Below are 22,715 nucleotides of genomic sequence, written 5' to 3'. Positions count from 1 at the left end.
CAGATTGCTCAATTACCGTAAGATGTGAATGTTGTATAAAATCCAAAGCCACAAGGATATCTATTCCAAAAGAAAGTGAGATGAAAAGAGAAAGACCACTTGATTTGGTGCATACTGACGTATGTGGACCTATGAAAGTGACTACATCAGGAGGCAATAGATACATGTTGACTTTATAGACGACTACTCAAGATACACAGTCACATACTTAATTAAGAACAAAAGTGAAGTTTTTGATAAACTTGTAGACTATGTAACAAGATCAATTAACAAATTTCAAAGGAAGCCAATTGTCATCAGAAGTGATAATGGAGGTGAATTTACAGGTCACAGAATAGAAGAATACTTAAGACAAAATGGAATAGAACACCAGAAAACTGTTCCATACACACCTGAACAAAATGGAGTAGCAGAAAGAAAAAACAGAACTCTAACAGAAATGATAAGATGTATGCTGACGGATTCCAAACTACCAGAGAAATATTGGGGTGAGGCAGCAATGACAGCTACATATCTACAGAACCGACTTTTTTCCAGAAAACTGACGAAAACTCCATATGAACTGTGGCAAGGTATGAAAACAAGTGTCAATCATTTAAAAGTTTTTGGATGTAAAGTTTTTATAATCATTCCAACAGAAAAATGTTCCAAACTTCAAAACAGATCCATGGAAGGAATATTCATTGGATATAGTGAAAATTGCAAAGGATATAGAATCCTAGATCCCAAAACAGACAGAGTTACGGTGAGTAACAGTGTGACATTCATTGAAGATTTAAATGAAGACATAATGATTTCAGTTGAAACAAAAAATGAGAAAAACAATAGTGACATAACTGAAGAAATATCTGATGAGAAAGAAGTAGAAATTAATGAAGAACAAAATACTGAAAGTGAAGAATCACAACTACAAACAGACACAGAACCAAGACGTTCAATGAGAGAGAACAAAGGAAAACCACCAAAACGTCTCTCATACAAGACAAGCATCAGAAAAATCTATGAGCCTACCTCTTGGGAAGACATATCTAAACTTCCTGAAGAAGAAGCTAATAAATGGATAGAAGCAACAGAAACAGAAATTAAATCCATGCATGATTCAAATACATGGACACTAACAGATTTACCAGAAGGAAGAAAAGCCATAGGATGTAAATGGATTTTTAAAGTAAAATACAAAACAGATGGCACAGCTGAAAGATACCAAGCAAGACTCGTAGCTAAAGGGTATTCTCAAAAATATGGAGAAGACTATGATGAGACATTTGCTCCAGTTGTCAAACACACTACAATAAGAACTTTACTTACAGTTGCAGCAATGAAACAGATGGAACTGAGACATCTGGATGTAAAGACAGCTTTTTTTGAATGGAGATTTAACAGAAGACATTTACATGGAACAACCTCCAGGATTCAAAGATGAAAGAAATCCAAACAAAGTTTTCAAACTACAGAAAAGCATATATGGTTTAAAGCAAGCAGCTAAAGCGTGGAATGACAAAATCACGGAAGTACTTACAAATGAAAAATTTCAAAGAAGCAAAGCTGATCCATGCTTGTACACAAAAAGGCTGATTAATAGATGGATTTATGTACTCATATATGTAGACGACATTTTGATTTGTTTTAAACAAGAAAGGGATAAAGAAAACATTCTAAAAATCCTGAAGCAACATTTCGAAATCAAAGATTTGGGAAATGTGAAACAGTACCTAGGAATACAGGTAGAAAGAGAAGAAGACGGAATTTTCCTACTGAATCAAAATCACATGATTCAAGACATAACAGAAAAATTTGGATTAAAGGATGCAAAAACAGTAAAGTCTCCAATGGAAACTAATTATCTCAAAGAGATGAACAGTGAAAAAAATATTCTACCAAATAATGAAGAATACAGAACAGCAATAGGAAAACTACTGTATCTAGCGACCGTTACAAGACAAGACATCGCAGCAGCAGTAGGAATACTGAGGAGAAAGGTATCAAAACCAAATAAAGCTGATTGGAATGCCGTGAAGAGAGTAATGCGTTATTTGAAAGGAACTAGCATTGTTAAGCTGAAATTACCCACAAGTGATAATTGCATTTTACCGGATACGTTGATGCAGATTGGGCTGGAGATCCAACTGACAGAAGATCTACCAGTGGACATATTTTTTTTCTCTCAGGTGGACCAATAAGTTGGACAAGTAAGAAACAGTCACTTGTGACACTGTCTTCAACAGAAGCAGAATATGTTGCCGCAGCACATGCAAGTCAAGAAGTACTGTGGTTAAGACAATTGTTAATTGCAAAAAGAACTTCGGCACTCCATACATGAATATATAAGAAATATTGTATCTAGACTAATGTCACTTTGAAAAATGAAGGTTTTTTGCGCATAATTTGGCCAATTTATGTGTGCCCATCAACCACGACAAGGTCACCTTCGTATGATGGGAAACTACGCTACGCTACCACTGGATATGCCACTCTTGGGCTGTAAGCCTGTATGAACAATATGTCTCTGCTTGGGCTTTTAACCTACAATGTATGGGCTGGTAGAGCTAGTTAAAACCACCTGTGACTGAATGGGAGGGACACATGGTCAGAAAAAAAGCTGTCAAACTTCTAATAGTGTGAACACGTACCTGCTGCAATGTTCTAGGAGCGGGATCCCAAAAATGATTAATAGAAAAAAGAGAGGGGTCGCTCACTGGTCTATTCGGGTGCTCTGAAGAAAAAAGTAATCTCAATTGCAAAAAGAACTTCGGCACTCCATACATGAATATATAAGAAATATTGTATCTAGACTAATGTCACTTTGAAAAATGAAGGTTTTTTGCGCATAATTTGGCCAATTTATGTGTGCCCATCAACCATGACAAGGTCACCTTCGTATGATGGGAAACTACGCTACGCTACCACTGGATATGCCACTCTTGGGCTGTAAGCCTGTATGAACAATATGTCTCTGCTTGGGCTTTTAACCTACAATGTATGGGCTGGTAGAGCTAGTTAAAACCACCTGTGACTGAATGGGAGGGACACATGGTCAGAAAAAAAGCTGTCAAACTTCTAATAGTGTGAACACGTACCTGCTGCAATGTTCCAGGAGCGGGATCCCAAAAATGATTAATAGAAAAAAGAGAGGGGTCGCTCACTGGTCTATTCGGGTGCTCTGAAGAAAAAAGTAATCTCCCGTCCAGGTTGAAAACTATTTATCCCAGACTTGGATTATGGCTTGGGACAGAACTTTGGATATGCGAGGGATATGGTATTTTTTTTATTTTTGTTTTCTTACTGTAGATGAGGGCATCAGGGATTAGGTTTTAGGTGAGTATAACAGTGTTTGCTATTTTTAAATAAAAAAGTAAAACTGAGTGTCTGTTTTATTTCAAATAAAATAATTTATTCTGGGTGTTTGTAACATCCCTGGCGGCGTGCTGGCTCAGTCCAGGCTGCACACTTTGCTCCAGTACCTGCTGTGTGCATGTCTCTTGTTTGATTGCTTAGGGCGACGGCGCGGTTACTGCCTGATTCTTATAGTTACTGTGTGCGCACTCCTAATGTGTCCCCAGCCTATTGTTGTGAGTCACTGGATACTTAAACCCCCTCCACCCAGTAGGAGGTGCCTGAGCAACACCTTCTTTCAGTGTGTTCTGTGCAACTGAGTTGCCAGGTCCTGTCCTGTATCTTGTTTGTTTCTGCCACCCTGGGGGCTGAGTACCCAGGCCTGTTTCCTGTATCTGTGACTAGAGATGAGCGTTGTTCTACTCGAACTGTTCGCCAATCTCAAATTCGAGCTGTTTTGGGCGGTGTTCGAGCCGATCGGTGAACACGAACAATTTGAGAAAAATTCGGCTGTTCGAGGTTATGTTCGATAACTGTTCGTGCACCAAAATCATAACTGGATTTTTTCTCAGTAATGATGAAAATTAATGTTAATACGCAGTTTGAGTGTACAGCGGGGCGGGGGGAGGGGCAGGGGATGGATCTCTGCAGGAACAATGAAGATCTCCATTTTTTTTTCTCTTTCCCGCATTTGCAGTGGGGAGGTGCAATCTGTCAGCCTACCAGCAGCGCACACACGGAGCGAAGTGCTTTTTTTCACACAAGCAAGGGCATGTGTGATTGGCAGTGTATGTCACATGTCCTTGCCCTATAAGACCAAGCCATTTTCCCCGTCGCCACCATTTTCTCACTGCTGCAGCTGCGTGTTAGACGGCACCGCTGTTGCTGTGTGCGCTATACCTTGTTAATTTCAAGCCAATTTTCGCACAAATATACAGATAGCTTGGGAGTAGGGAATAGTTGTGATTGCAGTCCTTTTAAGGACTAGGTTACAGCATTTCCAACGACTTTTATCAGGCAGGTCTGTGCTCTTAAATAGATAGATTGTGGGAGTAAAGACTAATTGTAATTGGAGTCCTTTTCAGGACTAGGTTACATCAGTTCCTATCAGTTTTTGCCAGGCAGGTCTGTGCCAGTGCTGTGCAAGTTTTTTTCACAGCATTTGGCTGAATCTAGCAAAGCTAATCCTTTTTGGCCTATTGCAGAGTGTGTTAGTCAGTGGAGTAGCCTATCTGTGTTGCAAGATATACCACCTGTGTATAGAATACCAATTTTTTTACTGCACCTAGTGAAGTAAAATCTTTTGGGCATAGCATCATTCTATTAGTCCATCTATACTGACCTCCATCAGGTTGCAAATTAAAAATAATTTTTTTCTTCATTTATCTCTGAAAAAATATTTGGGCTTCTAGCAGCGTGTGGGACTTGTTCTATTAGTCCATCTATACTGACCTCCATCAGTTTGCAAATTAAAAATAATTTTTTTCTGCATCTAGCTCTGAAAAAATATTTGGGCTTCTAGCAGTGTGTGGGACTTGGTCTATTAGTCCATCTATACTGACCTCCATCAGGTTGCAAATTAAAAATAATTTTTTTCTGCATCTAGCTCTGAAAAAATATTTGGGCTTCTAGCAGTGTGTGGGACTTGGTCTATTAGTCCATCTATACTGACCTCCATCAGGTTGCAAATTGAATAAAAAAATTTTCTGCATCTAGCTCTGAAAAAATATTTGGGCTTCTAGCGGTGTGTGGGACTTGGTCTATTAGTCCATCTATACTGACCTCCATCAGGTTGCAAATTAAAAATAATTTTTTTCTGCATCTAGCTCTGAAAAAATATTTGGGCTTCTAGCAGTGTGTGGGACTTGGTCTATTAGTCCATCTATACTGACCTCCATCAGGTTGCAAATTAAAAATAATTTTTTTCTTCATTTAGCTCTGAAAAAATATTTGGGCTTCTAGCAGTGTGTGGGACTTGTTCTATTAGTCCTTCTATACTGACCTCCAGCAGGTTGCAAATTGAATATAATTTTTTTCTGCATCTAGCTCTGAAAAAATATTTGGGCTTCTAGCGGTGAGTGGGACTTGGTCTATTAGTCCATCTATACTGACCTCCATCAGGTTGCAAATTAAAAATAATTTTTTTCTGCATCTAGCTCTGAAAAAATATTTGGGCTTCTAGCAGTGTGTGGGACTTGGTCTATTAGTCCATCTATACTGACCTCCATCAGGTTGCAAATTAAAAATAATTTTTTTCTTCATTTATCTCTGAAAAAATATTTGGGCTTCTAGCAGCGTGTGGGACTTGTTCTATTAGTCCATCTATACTGACCTCCATCAGGTTGCAAATTAAAAATAATTTTTTTCTGCATCTAGCTCTGAAAAAATATTTGGGCTTCTAGCAGTGTGTGGGACTTGGTCTATTAGTCCATCTATACTGACCTCCATCAGGTTGCAAATTAAAAATAATTTTTTTCTTCATTTATCTCTGAAAAAATATTTGGGCTTCTAGCAGCGTGTGGGACTTGTTCTATTAGTCCATCTATACTGACCTCCATCAGGTTGCAAATTAAAAATAATTTTTTTCTGCATCTAGCTCTGAAAAAATATTTGGGCTTCTAGCAGTGTGTGGGACTTGGTCTATTAGTCCATCTATACTGACCTCCATCAGGTTGCAAATTAAAAATAATTTTTTTCTGCATCTAGCTCTGAAAAAATATTTGGGCTTCTAGCAGTGTGTGGGACTTGGTCTATTAGTCCATCTATACTGACCTCCATCAGGTTGCAAATTAAAAATAATTTTTTTCTGCATCTAGCTCTGAAAAAATATTTGGGCTTCTAGCAGTGTGTGGGACTTGGTCTATTAGTCCATCTATACTGACCTCCATCAGGTTGCAAATTGAATAAAAAAATTTTCTGCATCTAGCTCTGAAAAAATATTTGGGCTTCTAGCGGTGTGTGGGACTTGGTCTATTAGTCCATCTATACTGACCTCCATCAGGTTGCAAATTAAAAATAATTTTTTTCTGCATCTAACCCAGCCAATAGTTTTGGCCTAATACCACAGTTTGGCCACTCAGCTCTGCTCGGTTACCATCCATTGTTTTTTTGTGCAAACAACTCCAGAGTTGTGAATTAGTTAACCACCAAAATGAGTGGAAAAAGGCCTGCTGCTGGTGGAAAGGGGAATAGGCGTGTTGGGAAGGGGAAAAAAGGTTGTGTCCGTGGGGTAGGTGCAGAAGAAAGACCATCTTCCAGCCAAACTAAAATGTCTACTTCTTTTAGCGGACAATGTGATAAGATCCCTTTCTTACGGCCACGCCAATCGCTACAAATTCCAGATGAGGCACAAAAACAGCAGGTGCTTCAACGGATATCAAGTGCTCCTTTAAATGGGCTCTCCTCCACATCAACTTCAACATCACAAATACTCCAGTCCTCAAAGGTGTCACCCAAATCGCACTTGCTTCCTCACAGCTCCCAAATCTCCAGCTGCCCGTCTGAGTATGAGGTAGAACAGATGGTTGAGTCTGCAGAGCTGTTTACTCATACTATAGCCTGGGAATCAGAGGTCGACTCCAGCGCTTCTGTGAATCCAGACGAGGAAATGATCTGCACTGATGCCCAGAATCTTTATGAGTCGGATCCAGGACCAGACGCAGAAGGTTCTGACCATAATGTAGACCCTCATTCCCAAACTGTAACTCCTGTTGGTGGAGACAATGAGGAAGACGATGATAAGACTCAAATACCTGATTGGAGCGACAACTTTAGTTTTTTGTCAGGGCAGGAACAGGTTGGCTCTGAGGACGACGGGTGTGATAACGCACAGGGTGATGATGATGAGGTCGGAGATCCCACTTACTGTCAACCCACAGTCAGCCAAGAGATGAGGTCAGCAGAGGAGGTGGAGAAAGATGCTAGTGACGACGAGGTCAGGTTGCGCCTTCCTGGACAGAGACGTAGTACTGGAAGCACGTCAACAACTGCATCCTCAAACACAACTCTGCCTCTCACCACAAGTCGTGGTGGCTCTTCAGGTCGCATGGGTGCTAAGCCTTGCATAGCCTGGGCATTTTTTCAGATCGATAAAGATGACCCAACTCGTGTTATCTGTAACATTTGTCAGCAAAAGCTAAGTAGAGGCCAAAAAATACATAGTTTGAGTACTTCATGCATGAACCGGCACATGGACATGAAGCATAAGTTGCAGTGGGAAGCTCAGTGTGCTACAATGCGGTCTAGCCGGCCGGGCCAACCACCGTCTGCCATATCTTGTGCATCCGCGGCCTCTTCATCCTCTGTGACTGGGGGGACAGCAGTCACACCTGTTTTGGGGCGCAGACCTGCCACCTCTTTACCCGCAACAGCCAGCGTGATTGGCAGGTCATCATTTTCTTTGGAGGTGGTAACACCAGCTGGTCTTGAGCGCTGTCCGACATCGATAGCACCACCTTTGGATCAAGGCAACCTAACATGTCCGCCTGCATCTTCCTCACAGACCGTCAGTTTGCCGGGGACACCCTTATCAACCCCGTCTAAGCACAATAGCCAGCCCTCGGTCCCTCAGATGTGGACAAGTAAAAGACCATTTCCTCCTAGCCATGAGAAAGCTAAGAGGTTGAATTTCACCATCTGCAAGCTCTTGGCTACAGAAATGCTGCCTTTCCGCCTGGTGGACACAGAGGATTTTCGAGACCTTATGTCCGTCGCAGTGCCCCAGTACCAGATGCCCAGTCGGCACTACTTCTCAAAGAAAGGTGTGCCTGCGCTCCACCAGCATGTCGCACACAACATCACCGCTTCTTTGAGAAACTCTGTGTGTGGCAGGGTGCATTTCACCACAGACACTTGGACGAGTAGGCATGGACAGGGGCGTTACATGTCGCTGACTGGGCACTGGGTAACTATGGTGACAGCAGGACAAGGGGCTGCTGTCCAAGTCTTGCCGTCCCCACGAGTTGTGCGTCAATCCTCTTTATGTCATTTTTCCTCCACTGCTTCTGCCTCCTCAACCTCCTCTCGGTCTTCCACCTGCACCCAAAGCCTGTCTGGTCATGCCACAAGCTTTCTAACTGCGCAGAAGGGATCCTGCACACCTCCTTACTATGCTGGCATTAGGGCTCAACGTCATCAGGCGGTTTTTACATTGAAATGTCTGGGAAATGTGAGTCACACAGCTGAGGAGTTGTGGTCAGCTCTGGAGAACCAATTTCATGAATGGTTGTCTCCACTGGACCTGAAACCAGGGAAGGCCGTGTGCGACGATGCAGCAAACCTGGGTGCGGCCCTTCGCCGGGGCAATGTCACACACGTGCCTTGTATGGCTCACGTGTTGAACCTGGTTGTCCAGCAATTTTTAGCCCACTATCCCAGACTAGATGGCCTTCTGCAGAGGGCACGGTCGCTGTGTGCTCACTTCCGCCGTTCGCATCCCGCAGCTCAGCGACTTACATCTCTACAGAAGTCGTTGGGCCTGCCACTTCACCGGCTAAAATGCGATGTGCCTACCCGGTGGAATTCAACTCTGCACATGTTGCAGCGACTGTGGCAGCACCGACAAGCCCTGGTGCAATACGTTCTGACGTATAGCCTGGGCCAACGAGATTCAGAGGTGGGGCAAATCACGCTGGAGGAGTGGTCTCAGATCAGGGACCTATGCACCCTTCTGCACAGTTTTGAAATGGCGACGAAGATGTTTAGTGCTGACGATGCCATTATCAGCATGACTATTCCGATGATTTACATGCTGGAGCACATGTTAAACAGAATTCGGAGTCAGGTGGTGGCACAAGAGGAGGTGGAGGAAGTAGAGGAGGAGGAGTTGTATGCGGAAGGGCTAACATCTGCAAGGTCCAGACGGTCGGCAGCACCAAGGCGGCAGGCATGTGAGGGTGGGGGAGATGATTTTACCAGGGCGCATGGTAGCAGCCAAACTAGTGAGGAAGGTGCAGGAGCCCAGGAAGAAGTGGAGGACGAACTGATGGAAGACTCATCAGATGAGGGAGACCTTGATCACATTTCTGTTGTGCGAGGTTGGGGGGAGAGGACAGAGGAAGGAAGCATGATTGCTACCTCGCCACCAACACAACAGGGACTTGGTGCTCCTGGATGCGCAACACACATGAGTGCCTTCTTGCTGCACTACCTGCAACATGACCCTCGAATTGTGAGAATTAGAAATAATCCTGACTACTGGGTTGCCACACTGTTAGATCCCCGGTACAAAAGTAAATTTGCAGAAATTATTCCTGCCATAGAAAGGGATGCACGCATGCAGGAGTATCAGCAGAGACTGTTGCAGAATCTTACATGTGCTTTTCCACAAAATACCAGTGGTGCACGTAGTGAATCTCACAGTTCCAACTTGCCAACCGTGGGACCGTCAAGTGTTCAGCACTCAAACCGTAACAGAACCACAGTATCTGCTGGTAACATCAATTTTGCGGAATCATTTCACCACTTTTTTAGCCCATCCTTTGCAAGGCCACAGGAGACAAGAAGTCTGACACATAGTCAACGCCTAGAGACGATGGTACAGGAGTATCTCCAAGTAAACATTGAAGCCACGACTGTGTCACTGGACCCTTGCTCTTTTTGGGCTTCCAATCTGGATAAATGGCCGGAGCTAGCCACTTACGCCTTGGAGATCTTGTCATGCCCCGCAGCCAGCGTTCTGTCTGAACGTGTGTTCAGCGCTGCTGGTGGTGTGCTGACAGATAAGCGCACGCGGCTCTCCACTGATAATGTAGACAGACTCACGTTCATAAAGATGAACAAATCATGGATCCGAAACGACTTTTCTACCCCTGTGTCATCCTGGGGAGAGTAAAAGCTTGATGATTGGTTAAAATCACCCTACCAACCGTTTTAAGCTTTCAAATTACTAATCATGTTTATCTGTATCTTGACTGGAAAATAATTTGGGCTTTGTAGCAGTGTGCAGCACTGATCCTATTAGGCCATCTATAATAAGCTTCACCAGATTTAAAATTAAAAATAATTTTTAGCTGCATCTAGCCCGGAAAATAATTTTGGGGCTCCGAGATGCGCAAGACACATAAGTGCCTTCTTGCTGCACTACCTGCAGCATGACCCTCATATTGTCAGAATTCGAAGTAATCATGACTACTGGGTTGCCACACTCTTAGATCCCCCAAACTTTTCGATCAACCTTTTCATTTTAATAAAGACCAAAAAAATGGTCATTTTTGAAATTATAAGCATTAGCAGGTTGTTAGAAACTGAAATCAAACAGTTTTCAACTCAAAACTTTATTTTAGGTGATGTTACATTTTCACATAGGACCCCTTGTTCGAAAGGAGCTTCTGAACTCTCTCGTCCATTGAATTTGTCAGGTTTTGGATGGTTTCTGCTTCAATTGTTTTGCATGAGGACAGAATACCCTCCCAGAGCTGTTGCTTAGATGTGAACTGCCTCCCGCCATCATAGACACTCCTTTTAATGATGCTCCAAAGGTTCTGAATGGGGTAGAGGTCAGGGGAGCATGGGGGTCACACCATAAGTTTGTCCCCTTTTATGCCCATATCAGCCAGAGATGCAGATGTTTTATGTGCAGCATGAGATGGTGCATTATCATGCAGAAAAATGATCTTGCTGTGAAATACACGGTTCTTCTTCTTGAACCATGGCAGGAAGTGCTGTTTGAGAAAATCCACATACATTATGGAGTTCATCTTTAGCGCCTTCAGGGATCCTAAAGGGGCCGACAATCTCTCTCCCCATGATTCCAGACCAAAACATTACTCCACCTCCTCCTTGTTGGCGCTGTAGCCGTGTTTGCGTGGGGTGTCCATCAACCAGCCATCCTCCACTCCATTCATCTGGACCATCGAGCGCTGCACGGCACTCATCCGTGAACAAAACAGTTTTGAAATCAGTCTTCATGTAATGTTTGGCCCACTGGAGCCGTTTCTGCTTGTGTGAAGTGGATAGAGGAGGTCGACAGGATGGCATATGCACAGCTGCAAACCTCTGAAGGACCCTGCATCTTGTTGTTCGGGGGACGTTGGAGGCACAAGCAGCTTCAAAAACTTGTCTGCTGCTATGACAAGGCTTTTTTGCCGCTGCTGTTTCAACCTGACGTAATTGCCTGTAGGAAAGAGTCCTCAATTTGCCCTTATCAGCACGCACACGTGTGTACTGTGAATCAGCTACATACTTCTTGATTGCCAAGACACTTCATCCTGATCATCGCACAATGTTGATTGTAGTCATGCCTTGACCTAAACACTCCACAATTTGTTGCTTCTCAGCAGCCGACACATCCTTTTTCTTTCCCATTTTGGCAGAAAATGTAGGCTGCTTAATAATGTGAGAGAGCCTTCTTAAGTAGTCTTGCCTTTCATTGGACACACCTGCCAAACTAATTAGCACAGGTGTCTGCAATTGCTTACAGTGATATAAAGAGCCCTTACACACATCACCATCAATGAGTTTAACTGACAAACAAACAAATTCTTCCCTTATCACTCCTAAACACTTTTTGCATAATAATTTGGAACGCGGTGTACATGTGCTTTTCCACAAAACACCAGTGGTTCACGTAGTGAATCTTACAGTTCTAACTTGCCAACCGTGGTCTGTATGGAATTGTTCAATAAAGGGCCCAAAATTAAGATAACATAGATGGGAGAGGTCTCTATGAATAGGAATTCCTAAGTATTTGATACCCTGTGAGGGCCAGGCAAAGGGAAAGTTGGACTGGATGGAATCCTATATGGATTTAGGGAGGGAGACATCGAGGGCCTCAGACTTCGCTGCATTGATTTTAAAATTTTACCATGTAACAAAGTGATCTATTTCAGCCATAACAGCAGGGATGGATATATGTGATTGAGTGATATATACTAGGACATCATCAGCAAATAGAGAGCACTTGTACTCGGTGCCTCCCACCTCAATCCACCTAATATTGGGGTTATGGCGAATTGATGAGAGCAGGTGCTCCGTCACTAGGATGTATAAGAGAGGGGACAGAGGACATCCCTGCCTTGTCCCATTGGTGATTGTGAAAGGTGATGAAAATGTTCTGACGCACCCCCTGGGCCTTGGGACACCCGGAGCCGGACCCTTTTTGGTGGATGCTGGTGGTTGTAGTCTTCGTGGCGGCGATCCGGTTCCGTGGCTCAGGGCGGTCAAACCAGTGGCGGAACTATTTATGTGGTTTTGATGTTTAAATGTCTGACTACGCCACCCGTGGATTGCGGTCAGAGTGAACCGCCGCTACAGGGCAGACCGCTAAGGCTGGTGTTGTGGGTGCAGCAGAGCGTAGCATAACTCCCCACGGGAGGAGTATAGCCTCAGGGCAGTGTATGCGGAGGATGGGGGTGATGGTGCAGGGCAGCAGCAGTAACGACACGGAGTCAGTGATGCAGTTCAGGGCCTTTACTCACAGTTCTTATTATCCAGACCACGTCTGCAGGTAACGGCTGCCCACGTCGTACTGTGCTCACCAGGTGAGGGGCTCAGACAACTCCCAGATAACTTTGGAGCGCTTCACAGGACCCCCTTTGTGTGTCCTTTGTCTGGCCTTTCTTACCAACACTTCTGTCCGGCTGCCTCGGGCCTCCTCTTGGTAAACTTGGCGCCAGTTTCCCTGACCCTATGTGGTGCCTTCCTAGCGGGTGGAGCAAGGGGCTGCGCCACATAAAATGTCAGAGCCTCCGGTTTCTAGCTGAGGGTCGTTTCCTGCCTCCACTAGTTCGGGGACCGGTCTCCCCCTTTGGCCTGACCCCTCCACGCAGGTGAATTCGGGCGTGCGGTGGCGACTCGCCCGTCCGCACCCCTGGGATCCCTTCATTCCTCGTTCCTGGAGCCTTCTCCGCTCCTCTTCCTTCCTTCTCCCTCTTGCAGGCCTGGGCCTCTGTTACTAGGCCCGCCTCCGGAGCAGAGCTCATGCAGAGCCCCTGCTCCCTGCCACTTCTGCTCAGACTTCTCTGCACTGAACTAAGATGGTGCCCACCTTTTATACTCCCTTCTCAATGCACCCAGGAACTGCTTCCTCCCTGCTCCTGCACTGCAGGGTTCCCCTTCCTCAGTGTTCCCTCCCCCTACTCCAGCCAGGGACAGGGACTGTCGTGCCCATCTCAGGGGCATATTGGTCGCCCTGCCCCACGGCAATGTGGTGTAATGCATGCAGGTGTCGGGTCCTGATCCACACTCCATCCTTATCTGAGAGTGAGATATCACACCTCTGGGTGAGGTGCAATACGTCTGTAGCAACCGAGCCCTCGGTGCTACAGTTCCATTTATCTTCAGCCTAGGTGACGTATTGTGATACAGGGCCGTGATTTTGGCTATAAAAGGGTCCCCTAGACCCCTACCCCAAGCTTTTTAAGAGAATCATATATGGCGTGCCAGGAGACTCTATGGAATGCTTTCTCAGCATCCAACGAGAGTATCTACTTACAAATTTTTAACTGCATCTAGCCCAGGAAATACTTTGTGCCTAGTAGCAGTGTCTGCTAGTCAGCGGATTATCCCGGCTGTTAAGCAAGCTACACCACCTGTAGTTTGGACACTTAATTTTTTCAAAGGAAATGCTTCGGGACCACGGGATACTTAGTGAAGAGCATCAGGAGGCACCCCAAGGCATAGGGGCTGGGACTGGCACTAGGATGCCTTGCGGTGGACAGCCGAGCTCGATCCTTATAAAAGCTTTTTAACTGCAGCAGCTTTAGTGGACGCTACTGGAGCTGGAATTACGCGGCTGCTGGCATGAGACTTGCCCTCCAATAGATCCTTGTAAATGGATTTAAAGTGTATTCATTTAAATTAGAGGGACAATTTAAATTAAAAAGCTTAGAGCTGCCTCCACCACAGGGGGGCTCTCTCGACCCACCAGCGGACAGGCACCAGTATTGGGAGAGGGGGGCTGGCCGTCAGGGTTCACCGCGGCTCTGGCACAAACCCGGCGACACGGAGGTGGCACGGGCAGGAGCGGACTGGCCGTCTCGGCTTCTCACTTTTTGGATTTTAGAAGGGCATGACATGCCTATATCTGTGTCTCCCCCTCCTTTTACTCCTCCACCTCTTTTCTTTTCGCATGACTATATGTACTTGTCACTTTTCCATGTGTTAGTTGTGTCTTCTGAGCAGTTTGTCAGCTTTTGGACACCTTTGAAGGTGTTTTCTATGTGTTTCTATGTGTTTTTGTTTGCCTGCCATTGGTTTTAACGGTGTTCGAAGGTGTTCGACGAACAGTTCGACGAACAGTTCGGCGAACACACGGGTGTTCGACGAACCGAACCGAACTCGAACACTACGGGGGTGGCTCAACACTATCTGTGACTTCTAGTCTGTTCCGCCACCCTGGGGGCTGTATACCCAGGCCCGTTACCTGTATCTGTGACTTCTAGTCTGTTTCTTTTACCCTGGGGGCTGAGTTCCCAGGCTCGTTCCTGTATCTTGTTCCTGGTTCAGTTCCTGTCTGAATAGTGTCCTAGCCCATTACTTGTTTGTCTCTATGTTCGAATCTTCCCTTTTCCTGCAGTGTCTGAACTCCAGCTCGTTGTCTCTGTACTTCTGTTTGTGAGTTTAGTGTCCACTCGCTACTTCATTGTAAGTACCTTGTGAAAATCTGCTCTGCTTGTCTACCACACCTGCGGTTTTGCTCTGCTCTGCTTGTCTACCGCACCTGCGGGTTTTGCTCTGCTCTGCTTGTTTACCGCACCTGCAGGTTTAGCTCTGCTCTGCTTGTCTACCGCACCTGCGGATTTTTCTCTGCTCTGCTTGTCTACCGCACCTGCGGATTTTGCTCTGCTCTGCTTGTCTACCGCACCTGCGGGCTTTGCTCTGCTCTGCTTGTCTGCCGCACCTGCGGGTTTTGCTCTGCTCTGCTTGTCTACCGCACCTGCGGTTTTGCTCTGCTTGTCTACCGCACCTGCAGGTTTTGCTCTGCTCCGCTTGTCTACCGCATCTGCGGATTTTGTTCTGCTCTGCTTGTCTACCGCACTTGCGGGTTTTGCTCTGCTCTGCTTGTCTACCGCACCTGCGGTTTTGCTCTGCTCTGCTTGTCTACCGCACCTGCAGTTTTGCTCTGCTCTGCTTGTCTACCGCACCTGCGGATTTTGCTCTGCTCTGCTTGTCTACCGCACCTGCGGGTTTTGCTCTCCTCTGCTTGTCTACTGCACCTGTGGGTTTTTCTCTGCTCTGCTTGTCTACCGCACTTGCGGGTTTTGCTCTGCTCTGCTTGTCTAGCGCACCTGCGGGTTTTGCTCTGCTCTGCTTGTATACCACAATCTGCGGGTTTTGCTTTGCTCTGCTCTGCCTGTCTACCCCACCTGCGGGTTTTGCTCTGCTCTGCTTGTCTACCGCATCTGCGGATTTGGCTCTGCTCTGCTTGTCTACCGCACCTGTGGCTCTGTTCCTGTATCCCAGTCTGTACTGGTCCCTATCCTGCCTGCGTTCCTACCTGCCAGTATCCACTTGTCTGCATACCAGTCGTGCCTGCCAGTACCCACCTGTCTGCATACCAGCCGTGCCTGCCAGTACCCACCTGTCTGCATACCAGCCGTGCCTGCCAGTACCCACCGGTCAGTATGCCAGCCTAATCGGCCTGTTCCTGCATTCCCCGGTGTAGGTCAACAGCTGTGACCGGGGTCTGACCTGGAGTAGCACCTGGTCCCTCTGCTCGGTTCCTCCCTGGTTCACGGAGTCGACTGAGCCGCCGTGCGACCTTGATACTTAGTTACGCCCCTCCAGGCACTCCTCGGTTCATGTTCCTGTGGGATCACTAACCACGCTCACGCCAGTCAGTCCGGGAGTGTGCACAACAGTGTTTATCTTTATTTACCAATTTGACTATAGGATTAGTAATGGAGAAGCGTCTTTTAGATGCCTCTCCATTACTAACCCGTGGGGTTGATGTCACCGAACAATAGAAAGGTGACATCAACCCCACAAATATTACCCCATTTGCCACCTGGGGCAGCTGCGGGCTGCTATTTTTAGGCTGGGGGGATCAATATCCATGGCCCCTTACCAGCCTGAGAATACCATGGCTCCCAGCTGTATGCTTTAGCTTGGCTGGTTCTCAAAAAAGGGGGAGACCCCATGCCGTTTTTTAAAATTATTTCTTTAAATAATTTAAAAAACGGCGTGGGACCTCTCTATTCTTGATAACCAGCCTTGCTAAAGCTGGCAGCTGAGGGTCGCAGCCCGCAGCTGTCAGTTTTGCCTGGCTGGTTATCAAAAATACAGTGGAACCCATGCCATTTTTTAAAATGTATTTATAGCTCCGGCGCCAGCAGATGAATACTCCCAACAGCCGCGTCTGCTCTTGCTGTTATCGGTGACAGCAGGCGTCAACTTTTTACCTTCGGTCACAGCTGCGGGCTCACGCTGTCATCGGACAGCGCGGGAACCACAGCTCTCTGATTGGCGGAAATGATTATACCGCCGATCAAAGGCAGTGTTTGCCGCGCTGTCATGCAGATGACAGTGTTGCAAACACACAATGTTCGGGCCCCCCATTCATGTAAATGGGGTCCATGTTCAGGTTCGGGTGCTGTTCTGCTACCCGAACCTGAACTTTTAATAAACTGTTCGGCTTCACCCGCCAGACCCGAACAGTAAGGGGTTCGCCCATCACTAATTATTTATTCAATTTAACTAATGTCTAAAATAAAATGGGAAGATTTATCTTGAGAAGACTTTTTGAGGTCAGTTTTGCTTGGGGTGCGTTTTCATTATTTGTATAGTGTTAGATATATTTGGTGCATCTAGAGATGTTTGTTTCATTCTTATGCCACGACCCTAATAAAGTGTGAATTTAAACTTTTGTCTCACAATTCATTAACCCTGCTTACACCAACAACATCCACTTTCCAACCTACATTTCAAAAGAGTTGAAAGCAGCATAAAACTGCAAAAGTTAAACATTGTTGCTTCAAAATAAGTTTTGAAAAAATTTGAGGCATTTTTACACCAGAAAATCTACATGCACTAAGTGTCAGCGCATTTGCTTAATGAATACATGAACTCTACTATTGTAATTTGCATAAAAAACGTAAGGTACTTAGTTAACATTTTGTGATCAAAAAGTGTAAAAGTCATCCAACCAGGGGAACCTTTTATATGGATGGTCCCTATAACTAATGTCCTACCTCTCTATGTGCCAAACCAGGCCTCATTTGAATGGGGAAGTGAAAGGAATCCAGTCATAGCTTATAATTAAAACCTTGTCTGGGAAAGATGTGTGGATAAGAGTGCTGAGCCCTAGAAGGTATGTACAGTACATGTTTATATATTGGTCACATAAGCATATTTGTGCAGTGTAAGTTAATATAATACTAAAGGCGTGCCGGCCCTTTTTTGTTTCTTTTTTGTAGTATGCATCTTCCAGTGGCGTAACTAGAGTCCAATGGGCCCCTGTGCAAGATTTGGACCGGGTTACCCCCATCCTGGTATATATATATGTCCCCCATCCATCTTGGTATATATATACCCCAGACTGCTATATATGTCCCTTATCCTACCTGGGCCCTATCCTGGCATATACAGTTCTGGCAAAAATTAAGAGACCACTGCAAAATTTTCATTTTCTCTGATTTTTCTCTTTATAGGTATATTTTTAAGTAAAATGTACATTGTTGTTTTATTCTATAAACTACTGACAACATGTATCCGAAATTCAAAGCTAAAAATGTTGTATTTTTTTGTAGCAAATGATAAAGCGTCAAAATACTAAAAAAGAAACAGTGCTTTCAGACCTCAAATAATGCAAAGAAATCAAGTTCTTATTCATTTAGAAACAACAATACTCATGTTTTACTAACTCAGGAAGAGTTCAGAAATCAATATTTGGTGGAATAACCATGATTTTTAATCACAGCTTTCATGCGTCTTGGCATGCTTTCCACCAGTCTTTCACACTGCTTTTGGGTGACCTTATGCCACTCCTGGCACAAAAATTTAAGCAGTTCTTCTTTGTTTGATGGCTTGTGACTATCCATGGTCCTCTTGATTACATTCCAGAGGTTTTCAATGGGGTTCAGGTCTGGAGATTGGGCTGGCCATGACAGGGTCTTGATGTGGTGCTCCTTCATCCACACATTGATTGACCTAGCTGTGTGGCATGTGGCATTGTCCTGCTGGAAAAACCAGTCCTCAGAGTTGGGGAACATTGCCTGAGCAGAAGGAAGCAAGTGCTTTTCAAGGATAACCTTGTATGCGGTTTGATTCATACGTCCTTCGCAAAGATTAACCTGCCCAATTCCAGCCTTGCTGAAGCATCCCCAGATCATCACCGATCCTCCACCAAATTTCACAGTGGGTGCAAGACAATGTGTCTTGTATGCCTCTCCAGGTCTCTGTCTAACCATTAGAAGACCAGGTGTTGGGCAAAGCTGAAAATTAGACTCATCAGAGATTACCTTACTGCAGTCCTCTATGGTCCAATCCTTATGGTCTTTGGCAAACTTCAGCCTGGCTCTCCTTTGCTTCTCATTGATAAAAGGCTTTTTTCTAGCTTTACATGACTTGAGGCCTGCCTCTAGGAGCCATTCCTTTTGTAGGTCACTTAATGTCATCCTGCCGGTCTGTAGCTTTGTTGTCCCCAATGTCTGCTGCTTGACCTTGTTGTAATGGACTGCCGTCTTCGAAATTTTAAGGATGGAGGCATCATGATGCTCACTGTATCCCTCTGCTAGTAAAGCCAGAATTGAGCCCTTCTTTTCCTCACTCAAGACTTTTCTTTTCAACTCCTTTGGCATGGTTAAAAGTTATTTTTTCATTCAAATTACTTTTGGGCTATTCCTAGCACTTGTTTTGCCATCCAGCTTGTCCTATTGCAAGAGGATTATGAAGACCACAGCAGTGTTTTTAATACTTACCCTCGTTACATAAGATTTACTTCAGGTGATCACCTAATCAGAAGCACATTAAGTAGAATGAGGTGTACTTTGCTTGGAATTCAACTGACACTGGAATGGAATGACTGTCAGACATGCAGAGATGGGGATTTTTAGAAAACTGTGCAGTGGTCTCTTAATTTTTGCCAGAGCTGTATATATACCCCATCCTGGTATATATATATATATATATATATATATATATATATCCAATCCTGGTAATATTTCCATATCCTGGGCCCCATGCTGGTGTGTATATATATATATATATATATATATATATATATATATATATATATATATATATATATATATCCCATCCTGGTAATATATCCATTATCCTGGGCCCCATCCTGCTAATATGTCCCTTATCCTGGCATATGTACCGTATACTGGGCCTCATCCTGGTAATATCCCCTTATCCTGGGCCCCATGCTGGTATATGTTCCCCGTTCTGCCACTGTTCTTTAATGCATAGACAACAAAAAAATGATGCTCACCTTTCCACCGCTCACCCGCTGCGCGGCGTCCTCTTCTGAAACCAGCAGCTGATATCAGTGTGCAAGCGACGGGAGCGCATGACGTCACTGCCATGTGCCCCCCAGTCATATGCATGCCGATGTCAGCTGCTGGCCTCTGATTGGACGGCAACATCTATGTCGCGCATGAACCCAAAGGGTCTGTGCGCCGCAATACACTTCAACTCGATGTGTGTTTGAGGACGCACATCCAGTTGAAGTTTCTGCTGGCGTCGGCGGACTTCTCATTCGCACAGGTCCCCACCCGCATGGGCCCAGTCACGGTCACGACCTCTGCGACCACGGTCATTATGCCCCTAGCATTTTCGCCCCTTCAATGGCCATGCCCCCCCAATGGCTTCACGCTTTTTGATAAAAAAAAATGTTAACTAAGTACCTCATGTTTTTTATGTTTTTTAAGTGTATAGCAAAAGTGAAGTTTATGTATTCATTAATCAGAGTGTGCTGTCACATCGTGTACATATATGTATGTATATTGGGCACACAGCGTATTTGTGCACCTGTACATTAATTTAATACTAAAGGTGTGCAGGCCCTATTTTGTTTATATCATAATAATTTCCCCCATAAATTGTAAAACCAAATTGGTTAGTACACTGGTTAGTGTACACGTTCACATATTTAACTGTGCCAGGGTTATATTCTCCAAAACTGCTTGCCATCTAGAACATAAGTTTTGTCTTGCATAGTGTGGACACAGACTAAGCTTTATTTGCAGTAAAGAAAATTAGAATATGAAAACTCGGTATCACAAAATGTATCATATTTTGTTTTACCAATGAGGAATATATACTGAAACATACATAATAAAATTAAGTCAGAAAAAGACTCATTAATAGGGATTGTCCTGTCCAAATTCCCCCAGCTCATGCACTGTGCGCTGCGAGGATTCGCAGATTTCTGAACCGGGACCGGAGGATATGTATGAGCCATACATACTCCCGGCCAGGGGCCATCGAGTGGGCGAGGGCGTGTATTACGCGAGGACACATCCACTGGATGGGATCTGGCCAGGAGTATGCATAACTCATACATACCCTTAAGTTTCAGCTCAGAAAGCGGTGAATGCTTGCAGCACATAGTACATGTACTGGGGGGATTCATAAGTTTGCAGTCACACAAAGTAATTATCGATTTGGACCGGACAACCTCTTTAATATATGTTGAGAGTGAGCTGTGTCCTTCATCTACTGTGTATGGAGAGCAAGTGTTGTCTGCTATTAGCTTAATAATAGAGATTTAATTCTTTTTTTTCTGTATTCTTGCCTCGAAAGAAGGATGTAGATAGGCCAATTTTGGTCTGTTAACAAAGTGACAATCGACTATATAACAGTCGATTGGCGCTGATTTAGTGGTTTCATTATGCTGGCCGACAACAGATGTTCCCGATGGGAACAGGATGATCGTTAATACAATTGTCCTGTCCCCATACAAGTTCTGTTATCGCCTGCACATTCCCTGGTGTGATCATAATCCAATCTACTGAAATATGAATGTTTTGCCAACATTATTACATGGGCTAATACTTGGTGATTAGTGTTCTTATGAATGCTTGTTCCCTAATTTTCAGCCAGTTTAAATGCACTTTAAGGCCCCCTTCACACGTCCATTTTGTATGTCTGTGTGCGGTCCGTTTTTTAAGGACCGCAAATACGGACAAACGAACATCCATTATACTTAATGGGTGTGAGCACATATCAGGTTTTTCACAGTCAGTGTGAAAACCTGCAGACATGTCAGCTTTTTTTTAGAGCAGCACGCACAAAATGTGTGCTGCACACGTGCACACTGATGACACACGGATGAAATCCGTGTGTCATCAGCATGACACGTACCGGCACCTGGGAATCAGTGGTACAGTTCGCTCTGATCCCTGACGCCAGCTGCTGGAGGCACCTCACATCATTGTCCCCTGCTTGAGCTGAGATCAGTGAGAGCAAGGGACAATGTTGAGAGTTGTATTCAGCCCCCGATGTCAACATCGAGTGTAAAATGAAGAATAAAATAATAAAAAACACATTATACTCATCTTAACACCTAATCCCCTGAAGCCCTTGTCCCCTGAAAAAAAAACTATATAAAAAACAACTATATCCCTCACCTGTCCAACATACTGTCCCACGCCGTAATCCATCTCTGCGGCATGATGCAACCGTCCAGGCTGCAAACCATGAGACAATGGACTTCTGGCTGTGAGCGCAGCTTCAGTGACTAGCGGTGACCTCATAGAGGGTACCACCGGTCACTGAAGGTGGGTTCACTGTGAGCTGGGACAATGAACTGTGGTGAACTCAATGAGATCTCTGTGAGCACTGTGAGAATTTTTTCACGGTGTTAGCGGTGATCTCACTGAGGTCACCGCAGTTCATCATCCCCGCTCGCAGTGAACTGCCTGTGGGAATGCCCGTGGGAATGCATCTTCAGTGACCAGTGGTACCCTCTATGATGTCACCACTCATCACAGAAGCTGCGCTTGCAGCAGTTCATTGTCTCATAGTTTGCAGCTTGGACGGTAGCCTCATGTCACTGTTCAGGTTGGTTCAGAGATAGTTTACGGCAACGACAGTTTGTCAGACAGGTGAGGAGGGATATGGTTGTTTTTTATTTTTGTTTTTTTTTACAGGGGACAAGGACTTTGATGGATTAGGTGTAAGGTGATTATTTTTCTTGTTTATTATTTTGTGTCTTTTACCGGGACACATGCTTCAGAGACACAGATGTAAAAAGAGTATAAATATTTTTTTATTTTTAAATAAATGTGGAAAACAATGTGGACTTTTATTTCATATAAAGGATTTTATTCAGGCTCTTTGTTTATTTACAAACTTTTACTATAGGTTTAATAATGGGGGCGTCTTATAGGCTGTGTGCCCACTATGCGTTTTTTAAGCAGCGATTCTGCTGCAGAACCGCTTAAAAAATGCTTGGTAGAAGGTCTGCAATGTTCCCCAATAATAATCCGTATGTG

This window comes from Phyllobates terribilis, unplaced genomic scaffold, assembly GCF_046119375.1.
Source record: "Phyllobates terribilis strain yellow unplaced genomic scaffold, ASM4611937v1 Scaffold_1__5_contigs__length_1240528914, whole genome shotgun sequence".
Taxonomy (NCBI): Eukaryota; Metazoa; Chordata; class Amphibia; order Anura; family Dendrobatidae; genus Phyllobates; species Phyllobates terribilis.
The sequence above is the reverse complement of the archived record's forward strand: the minus strand, read 5'-3'. Positions refer to the sequence as shown.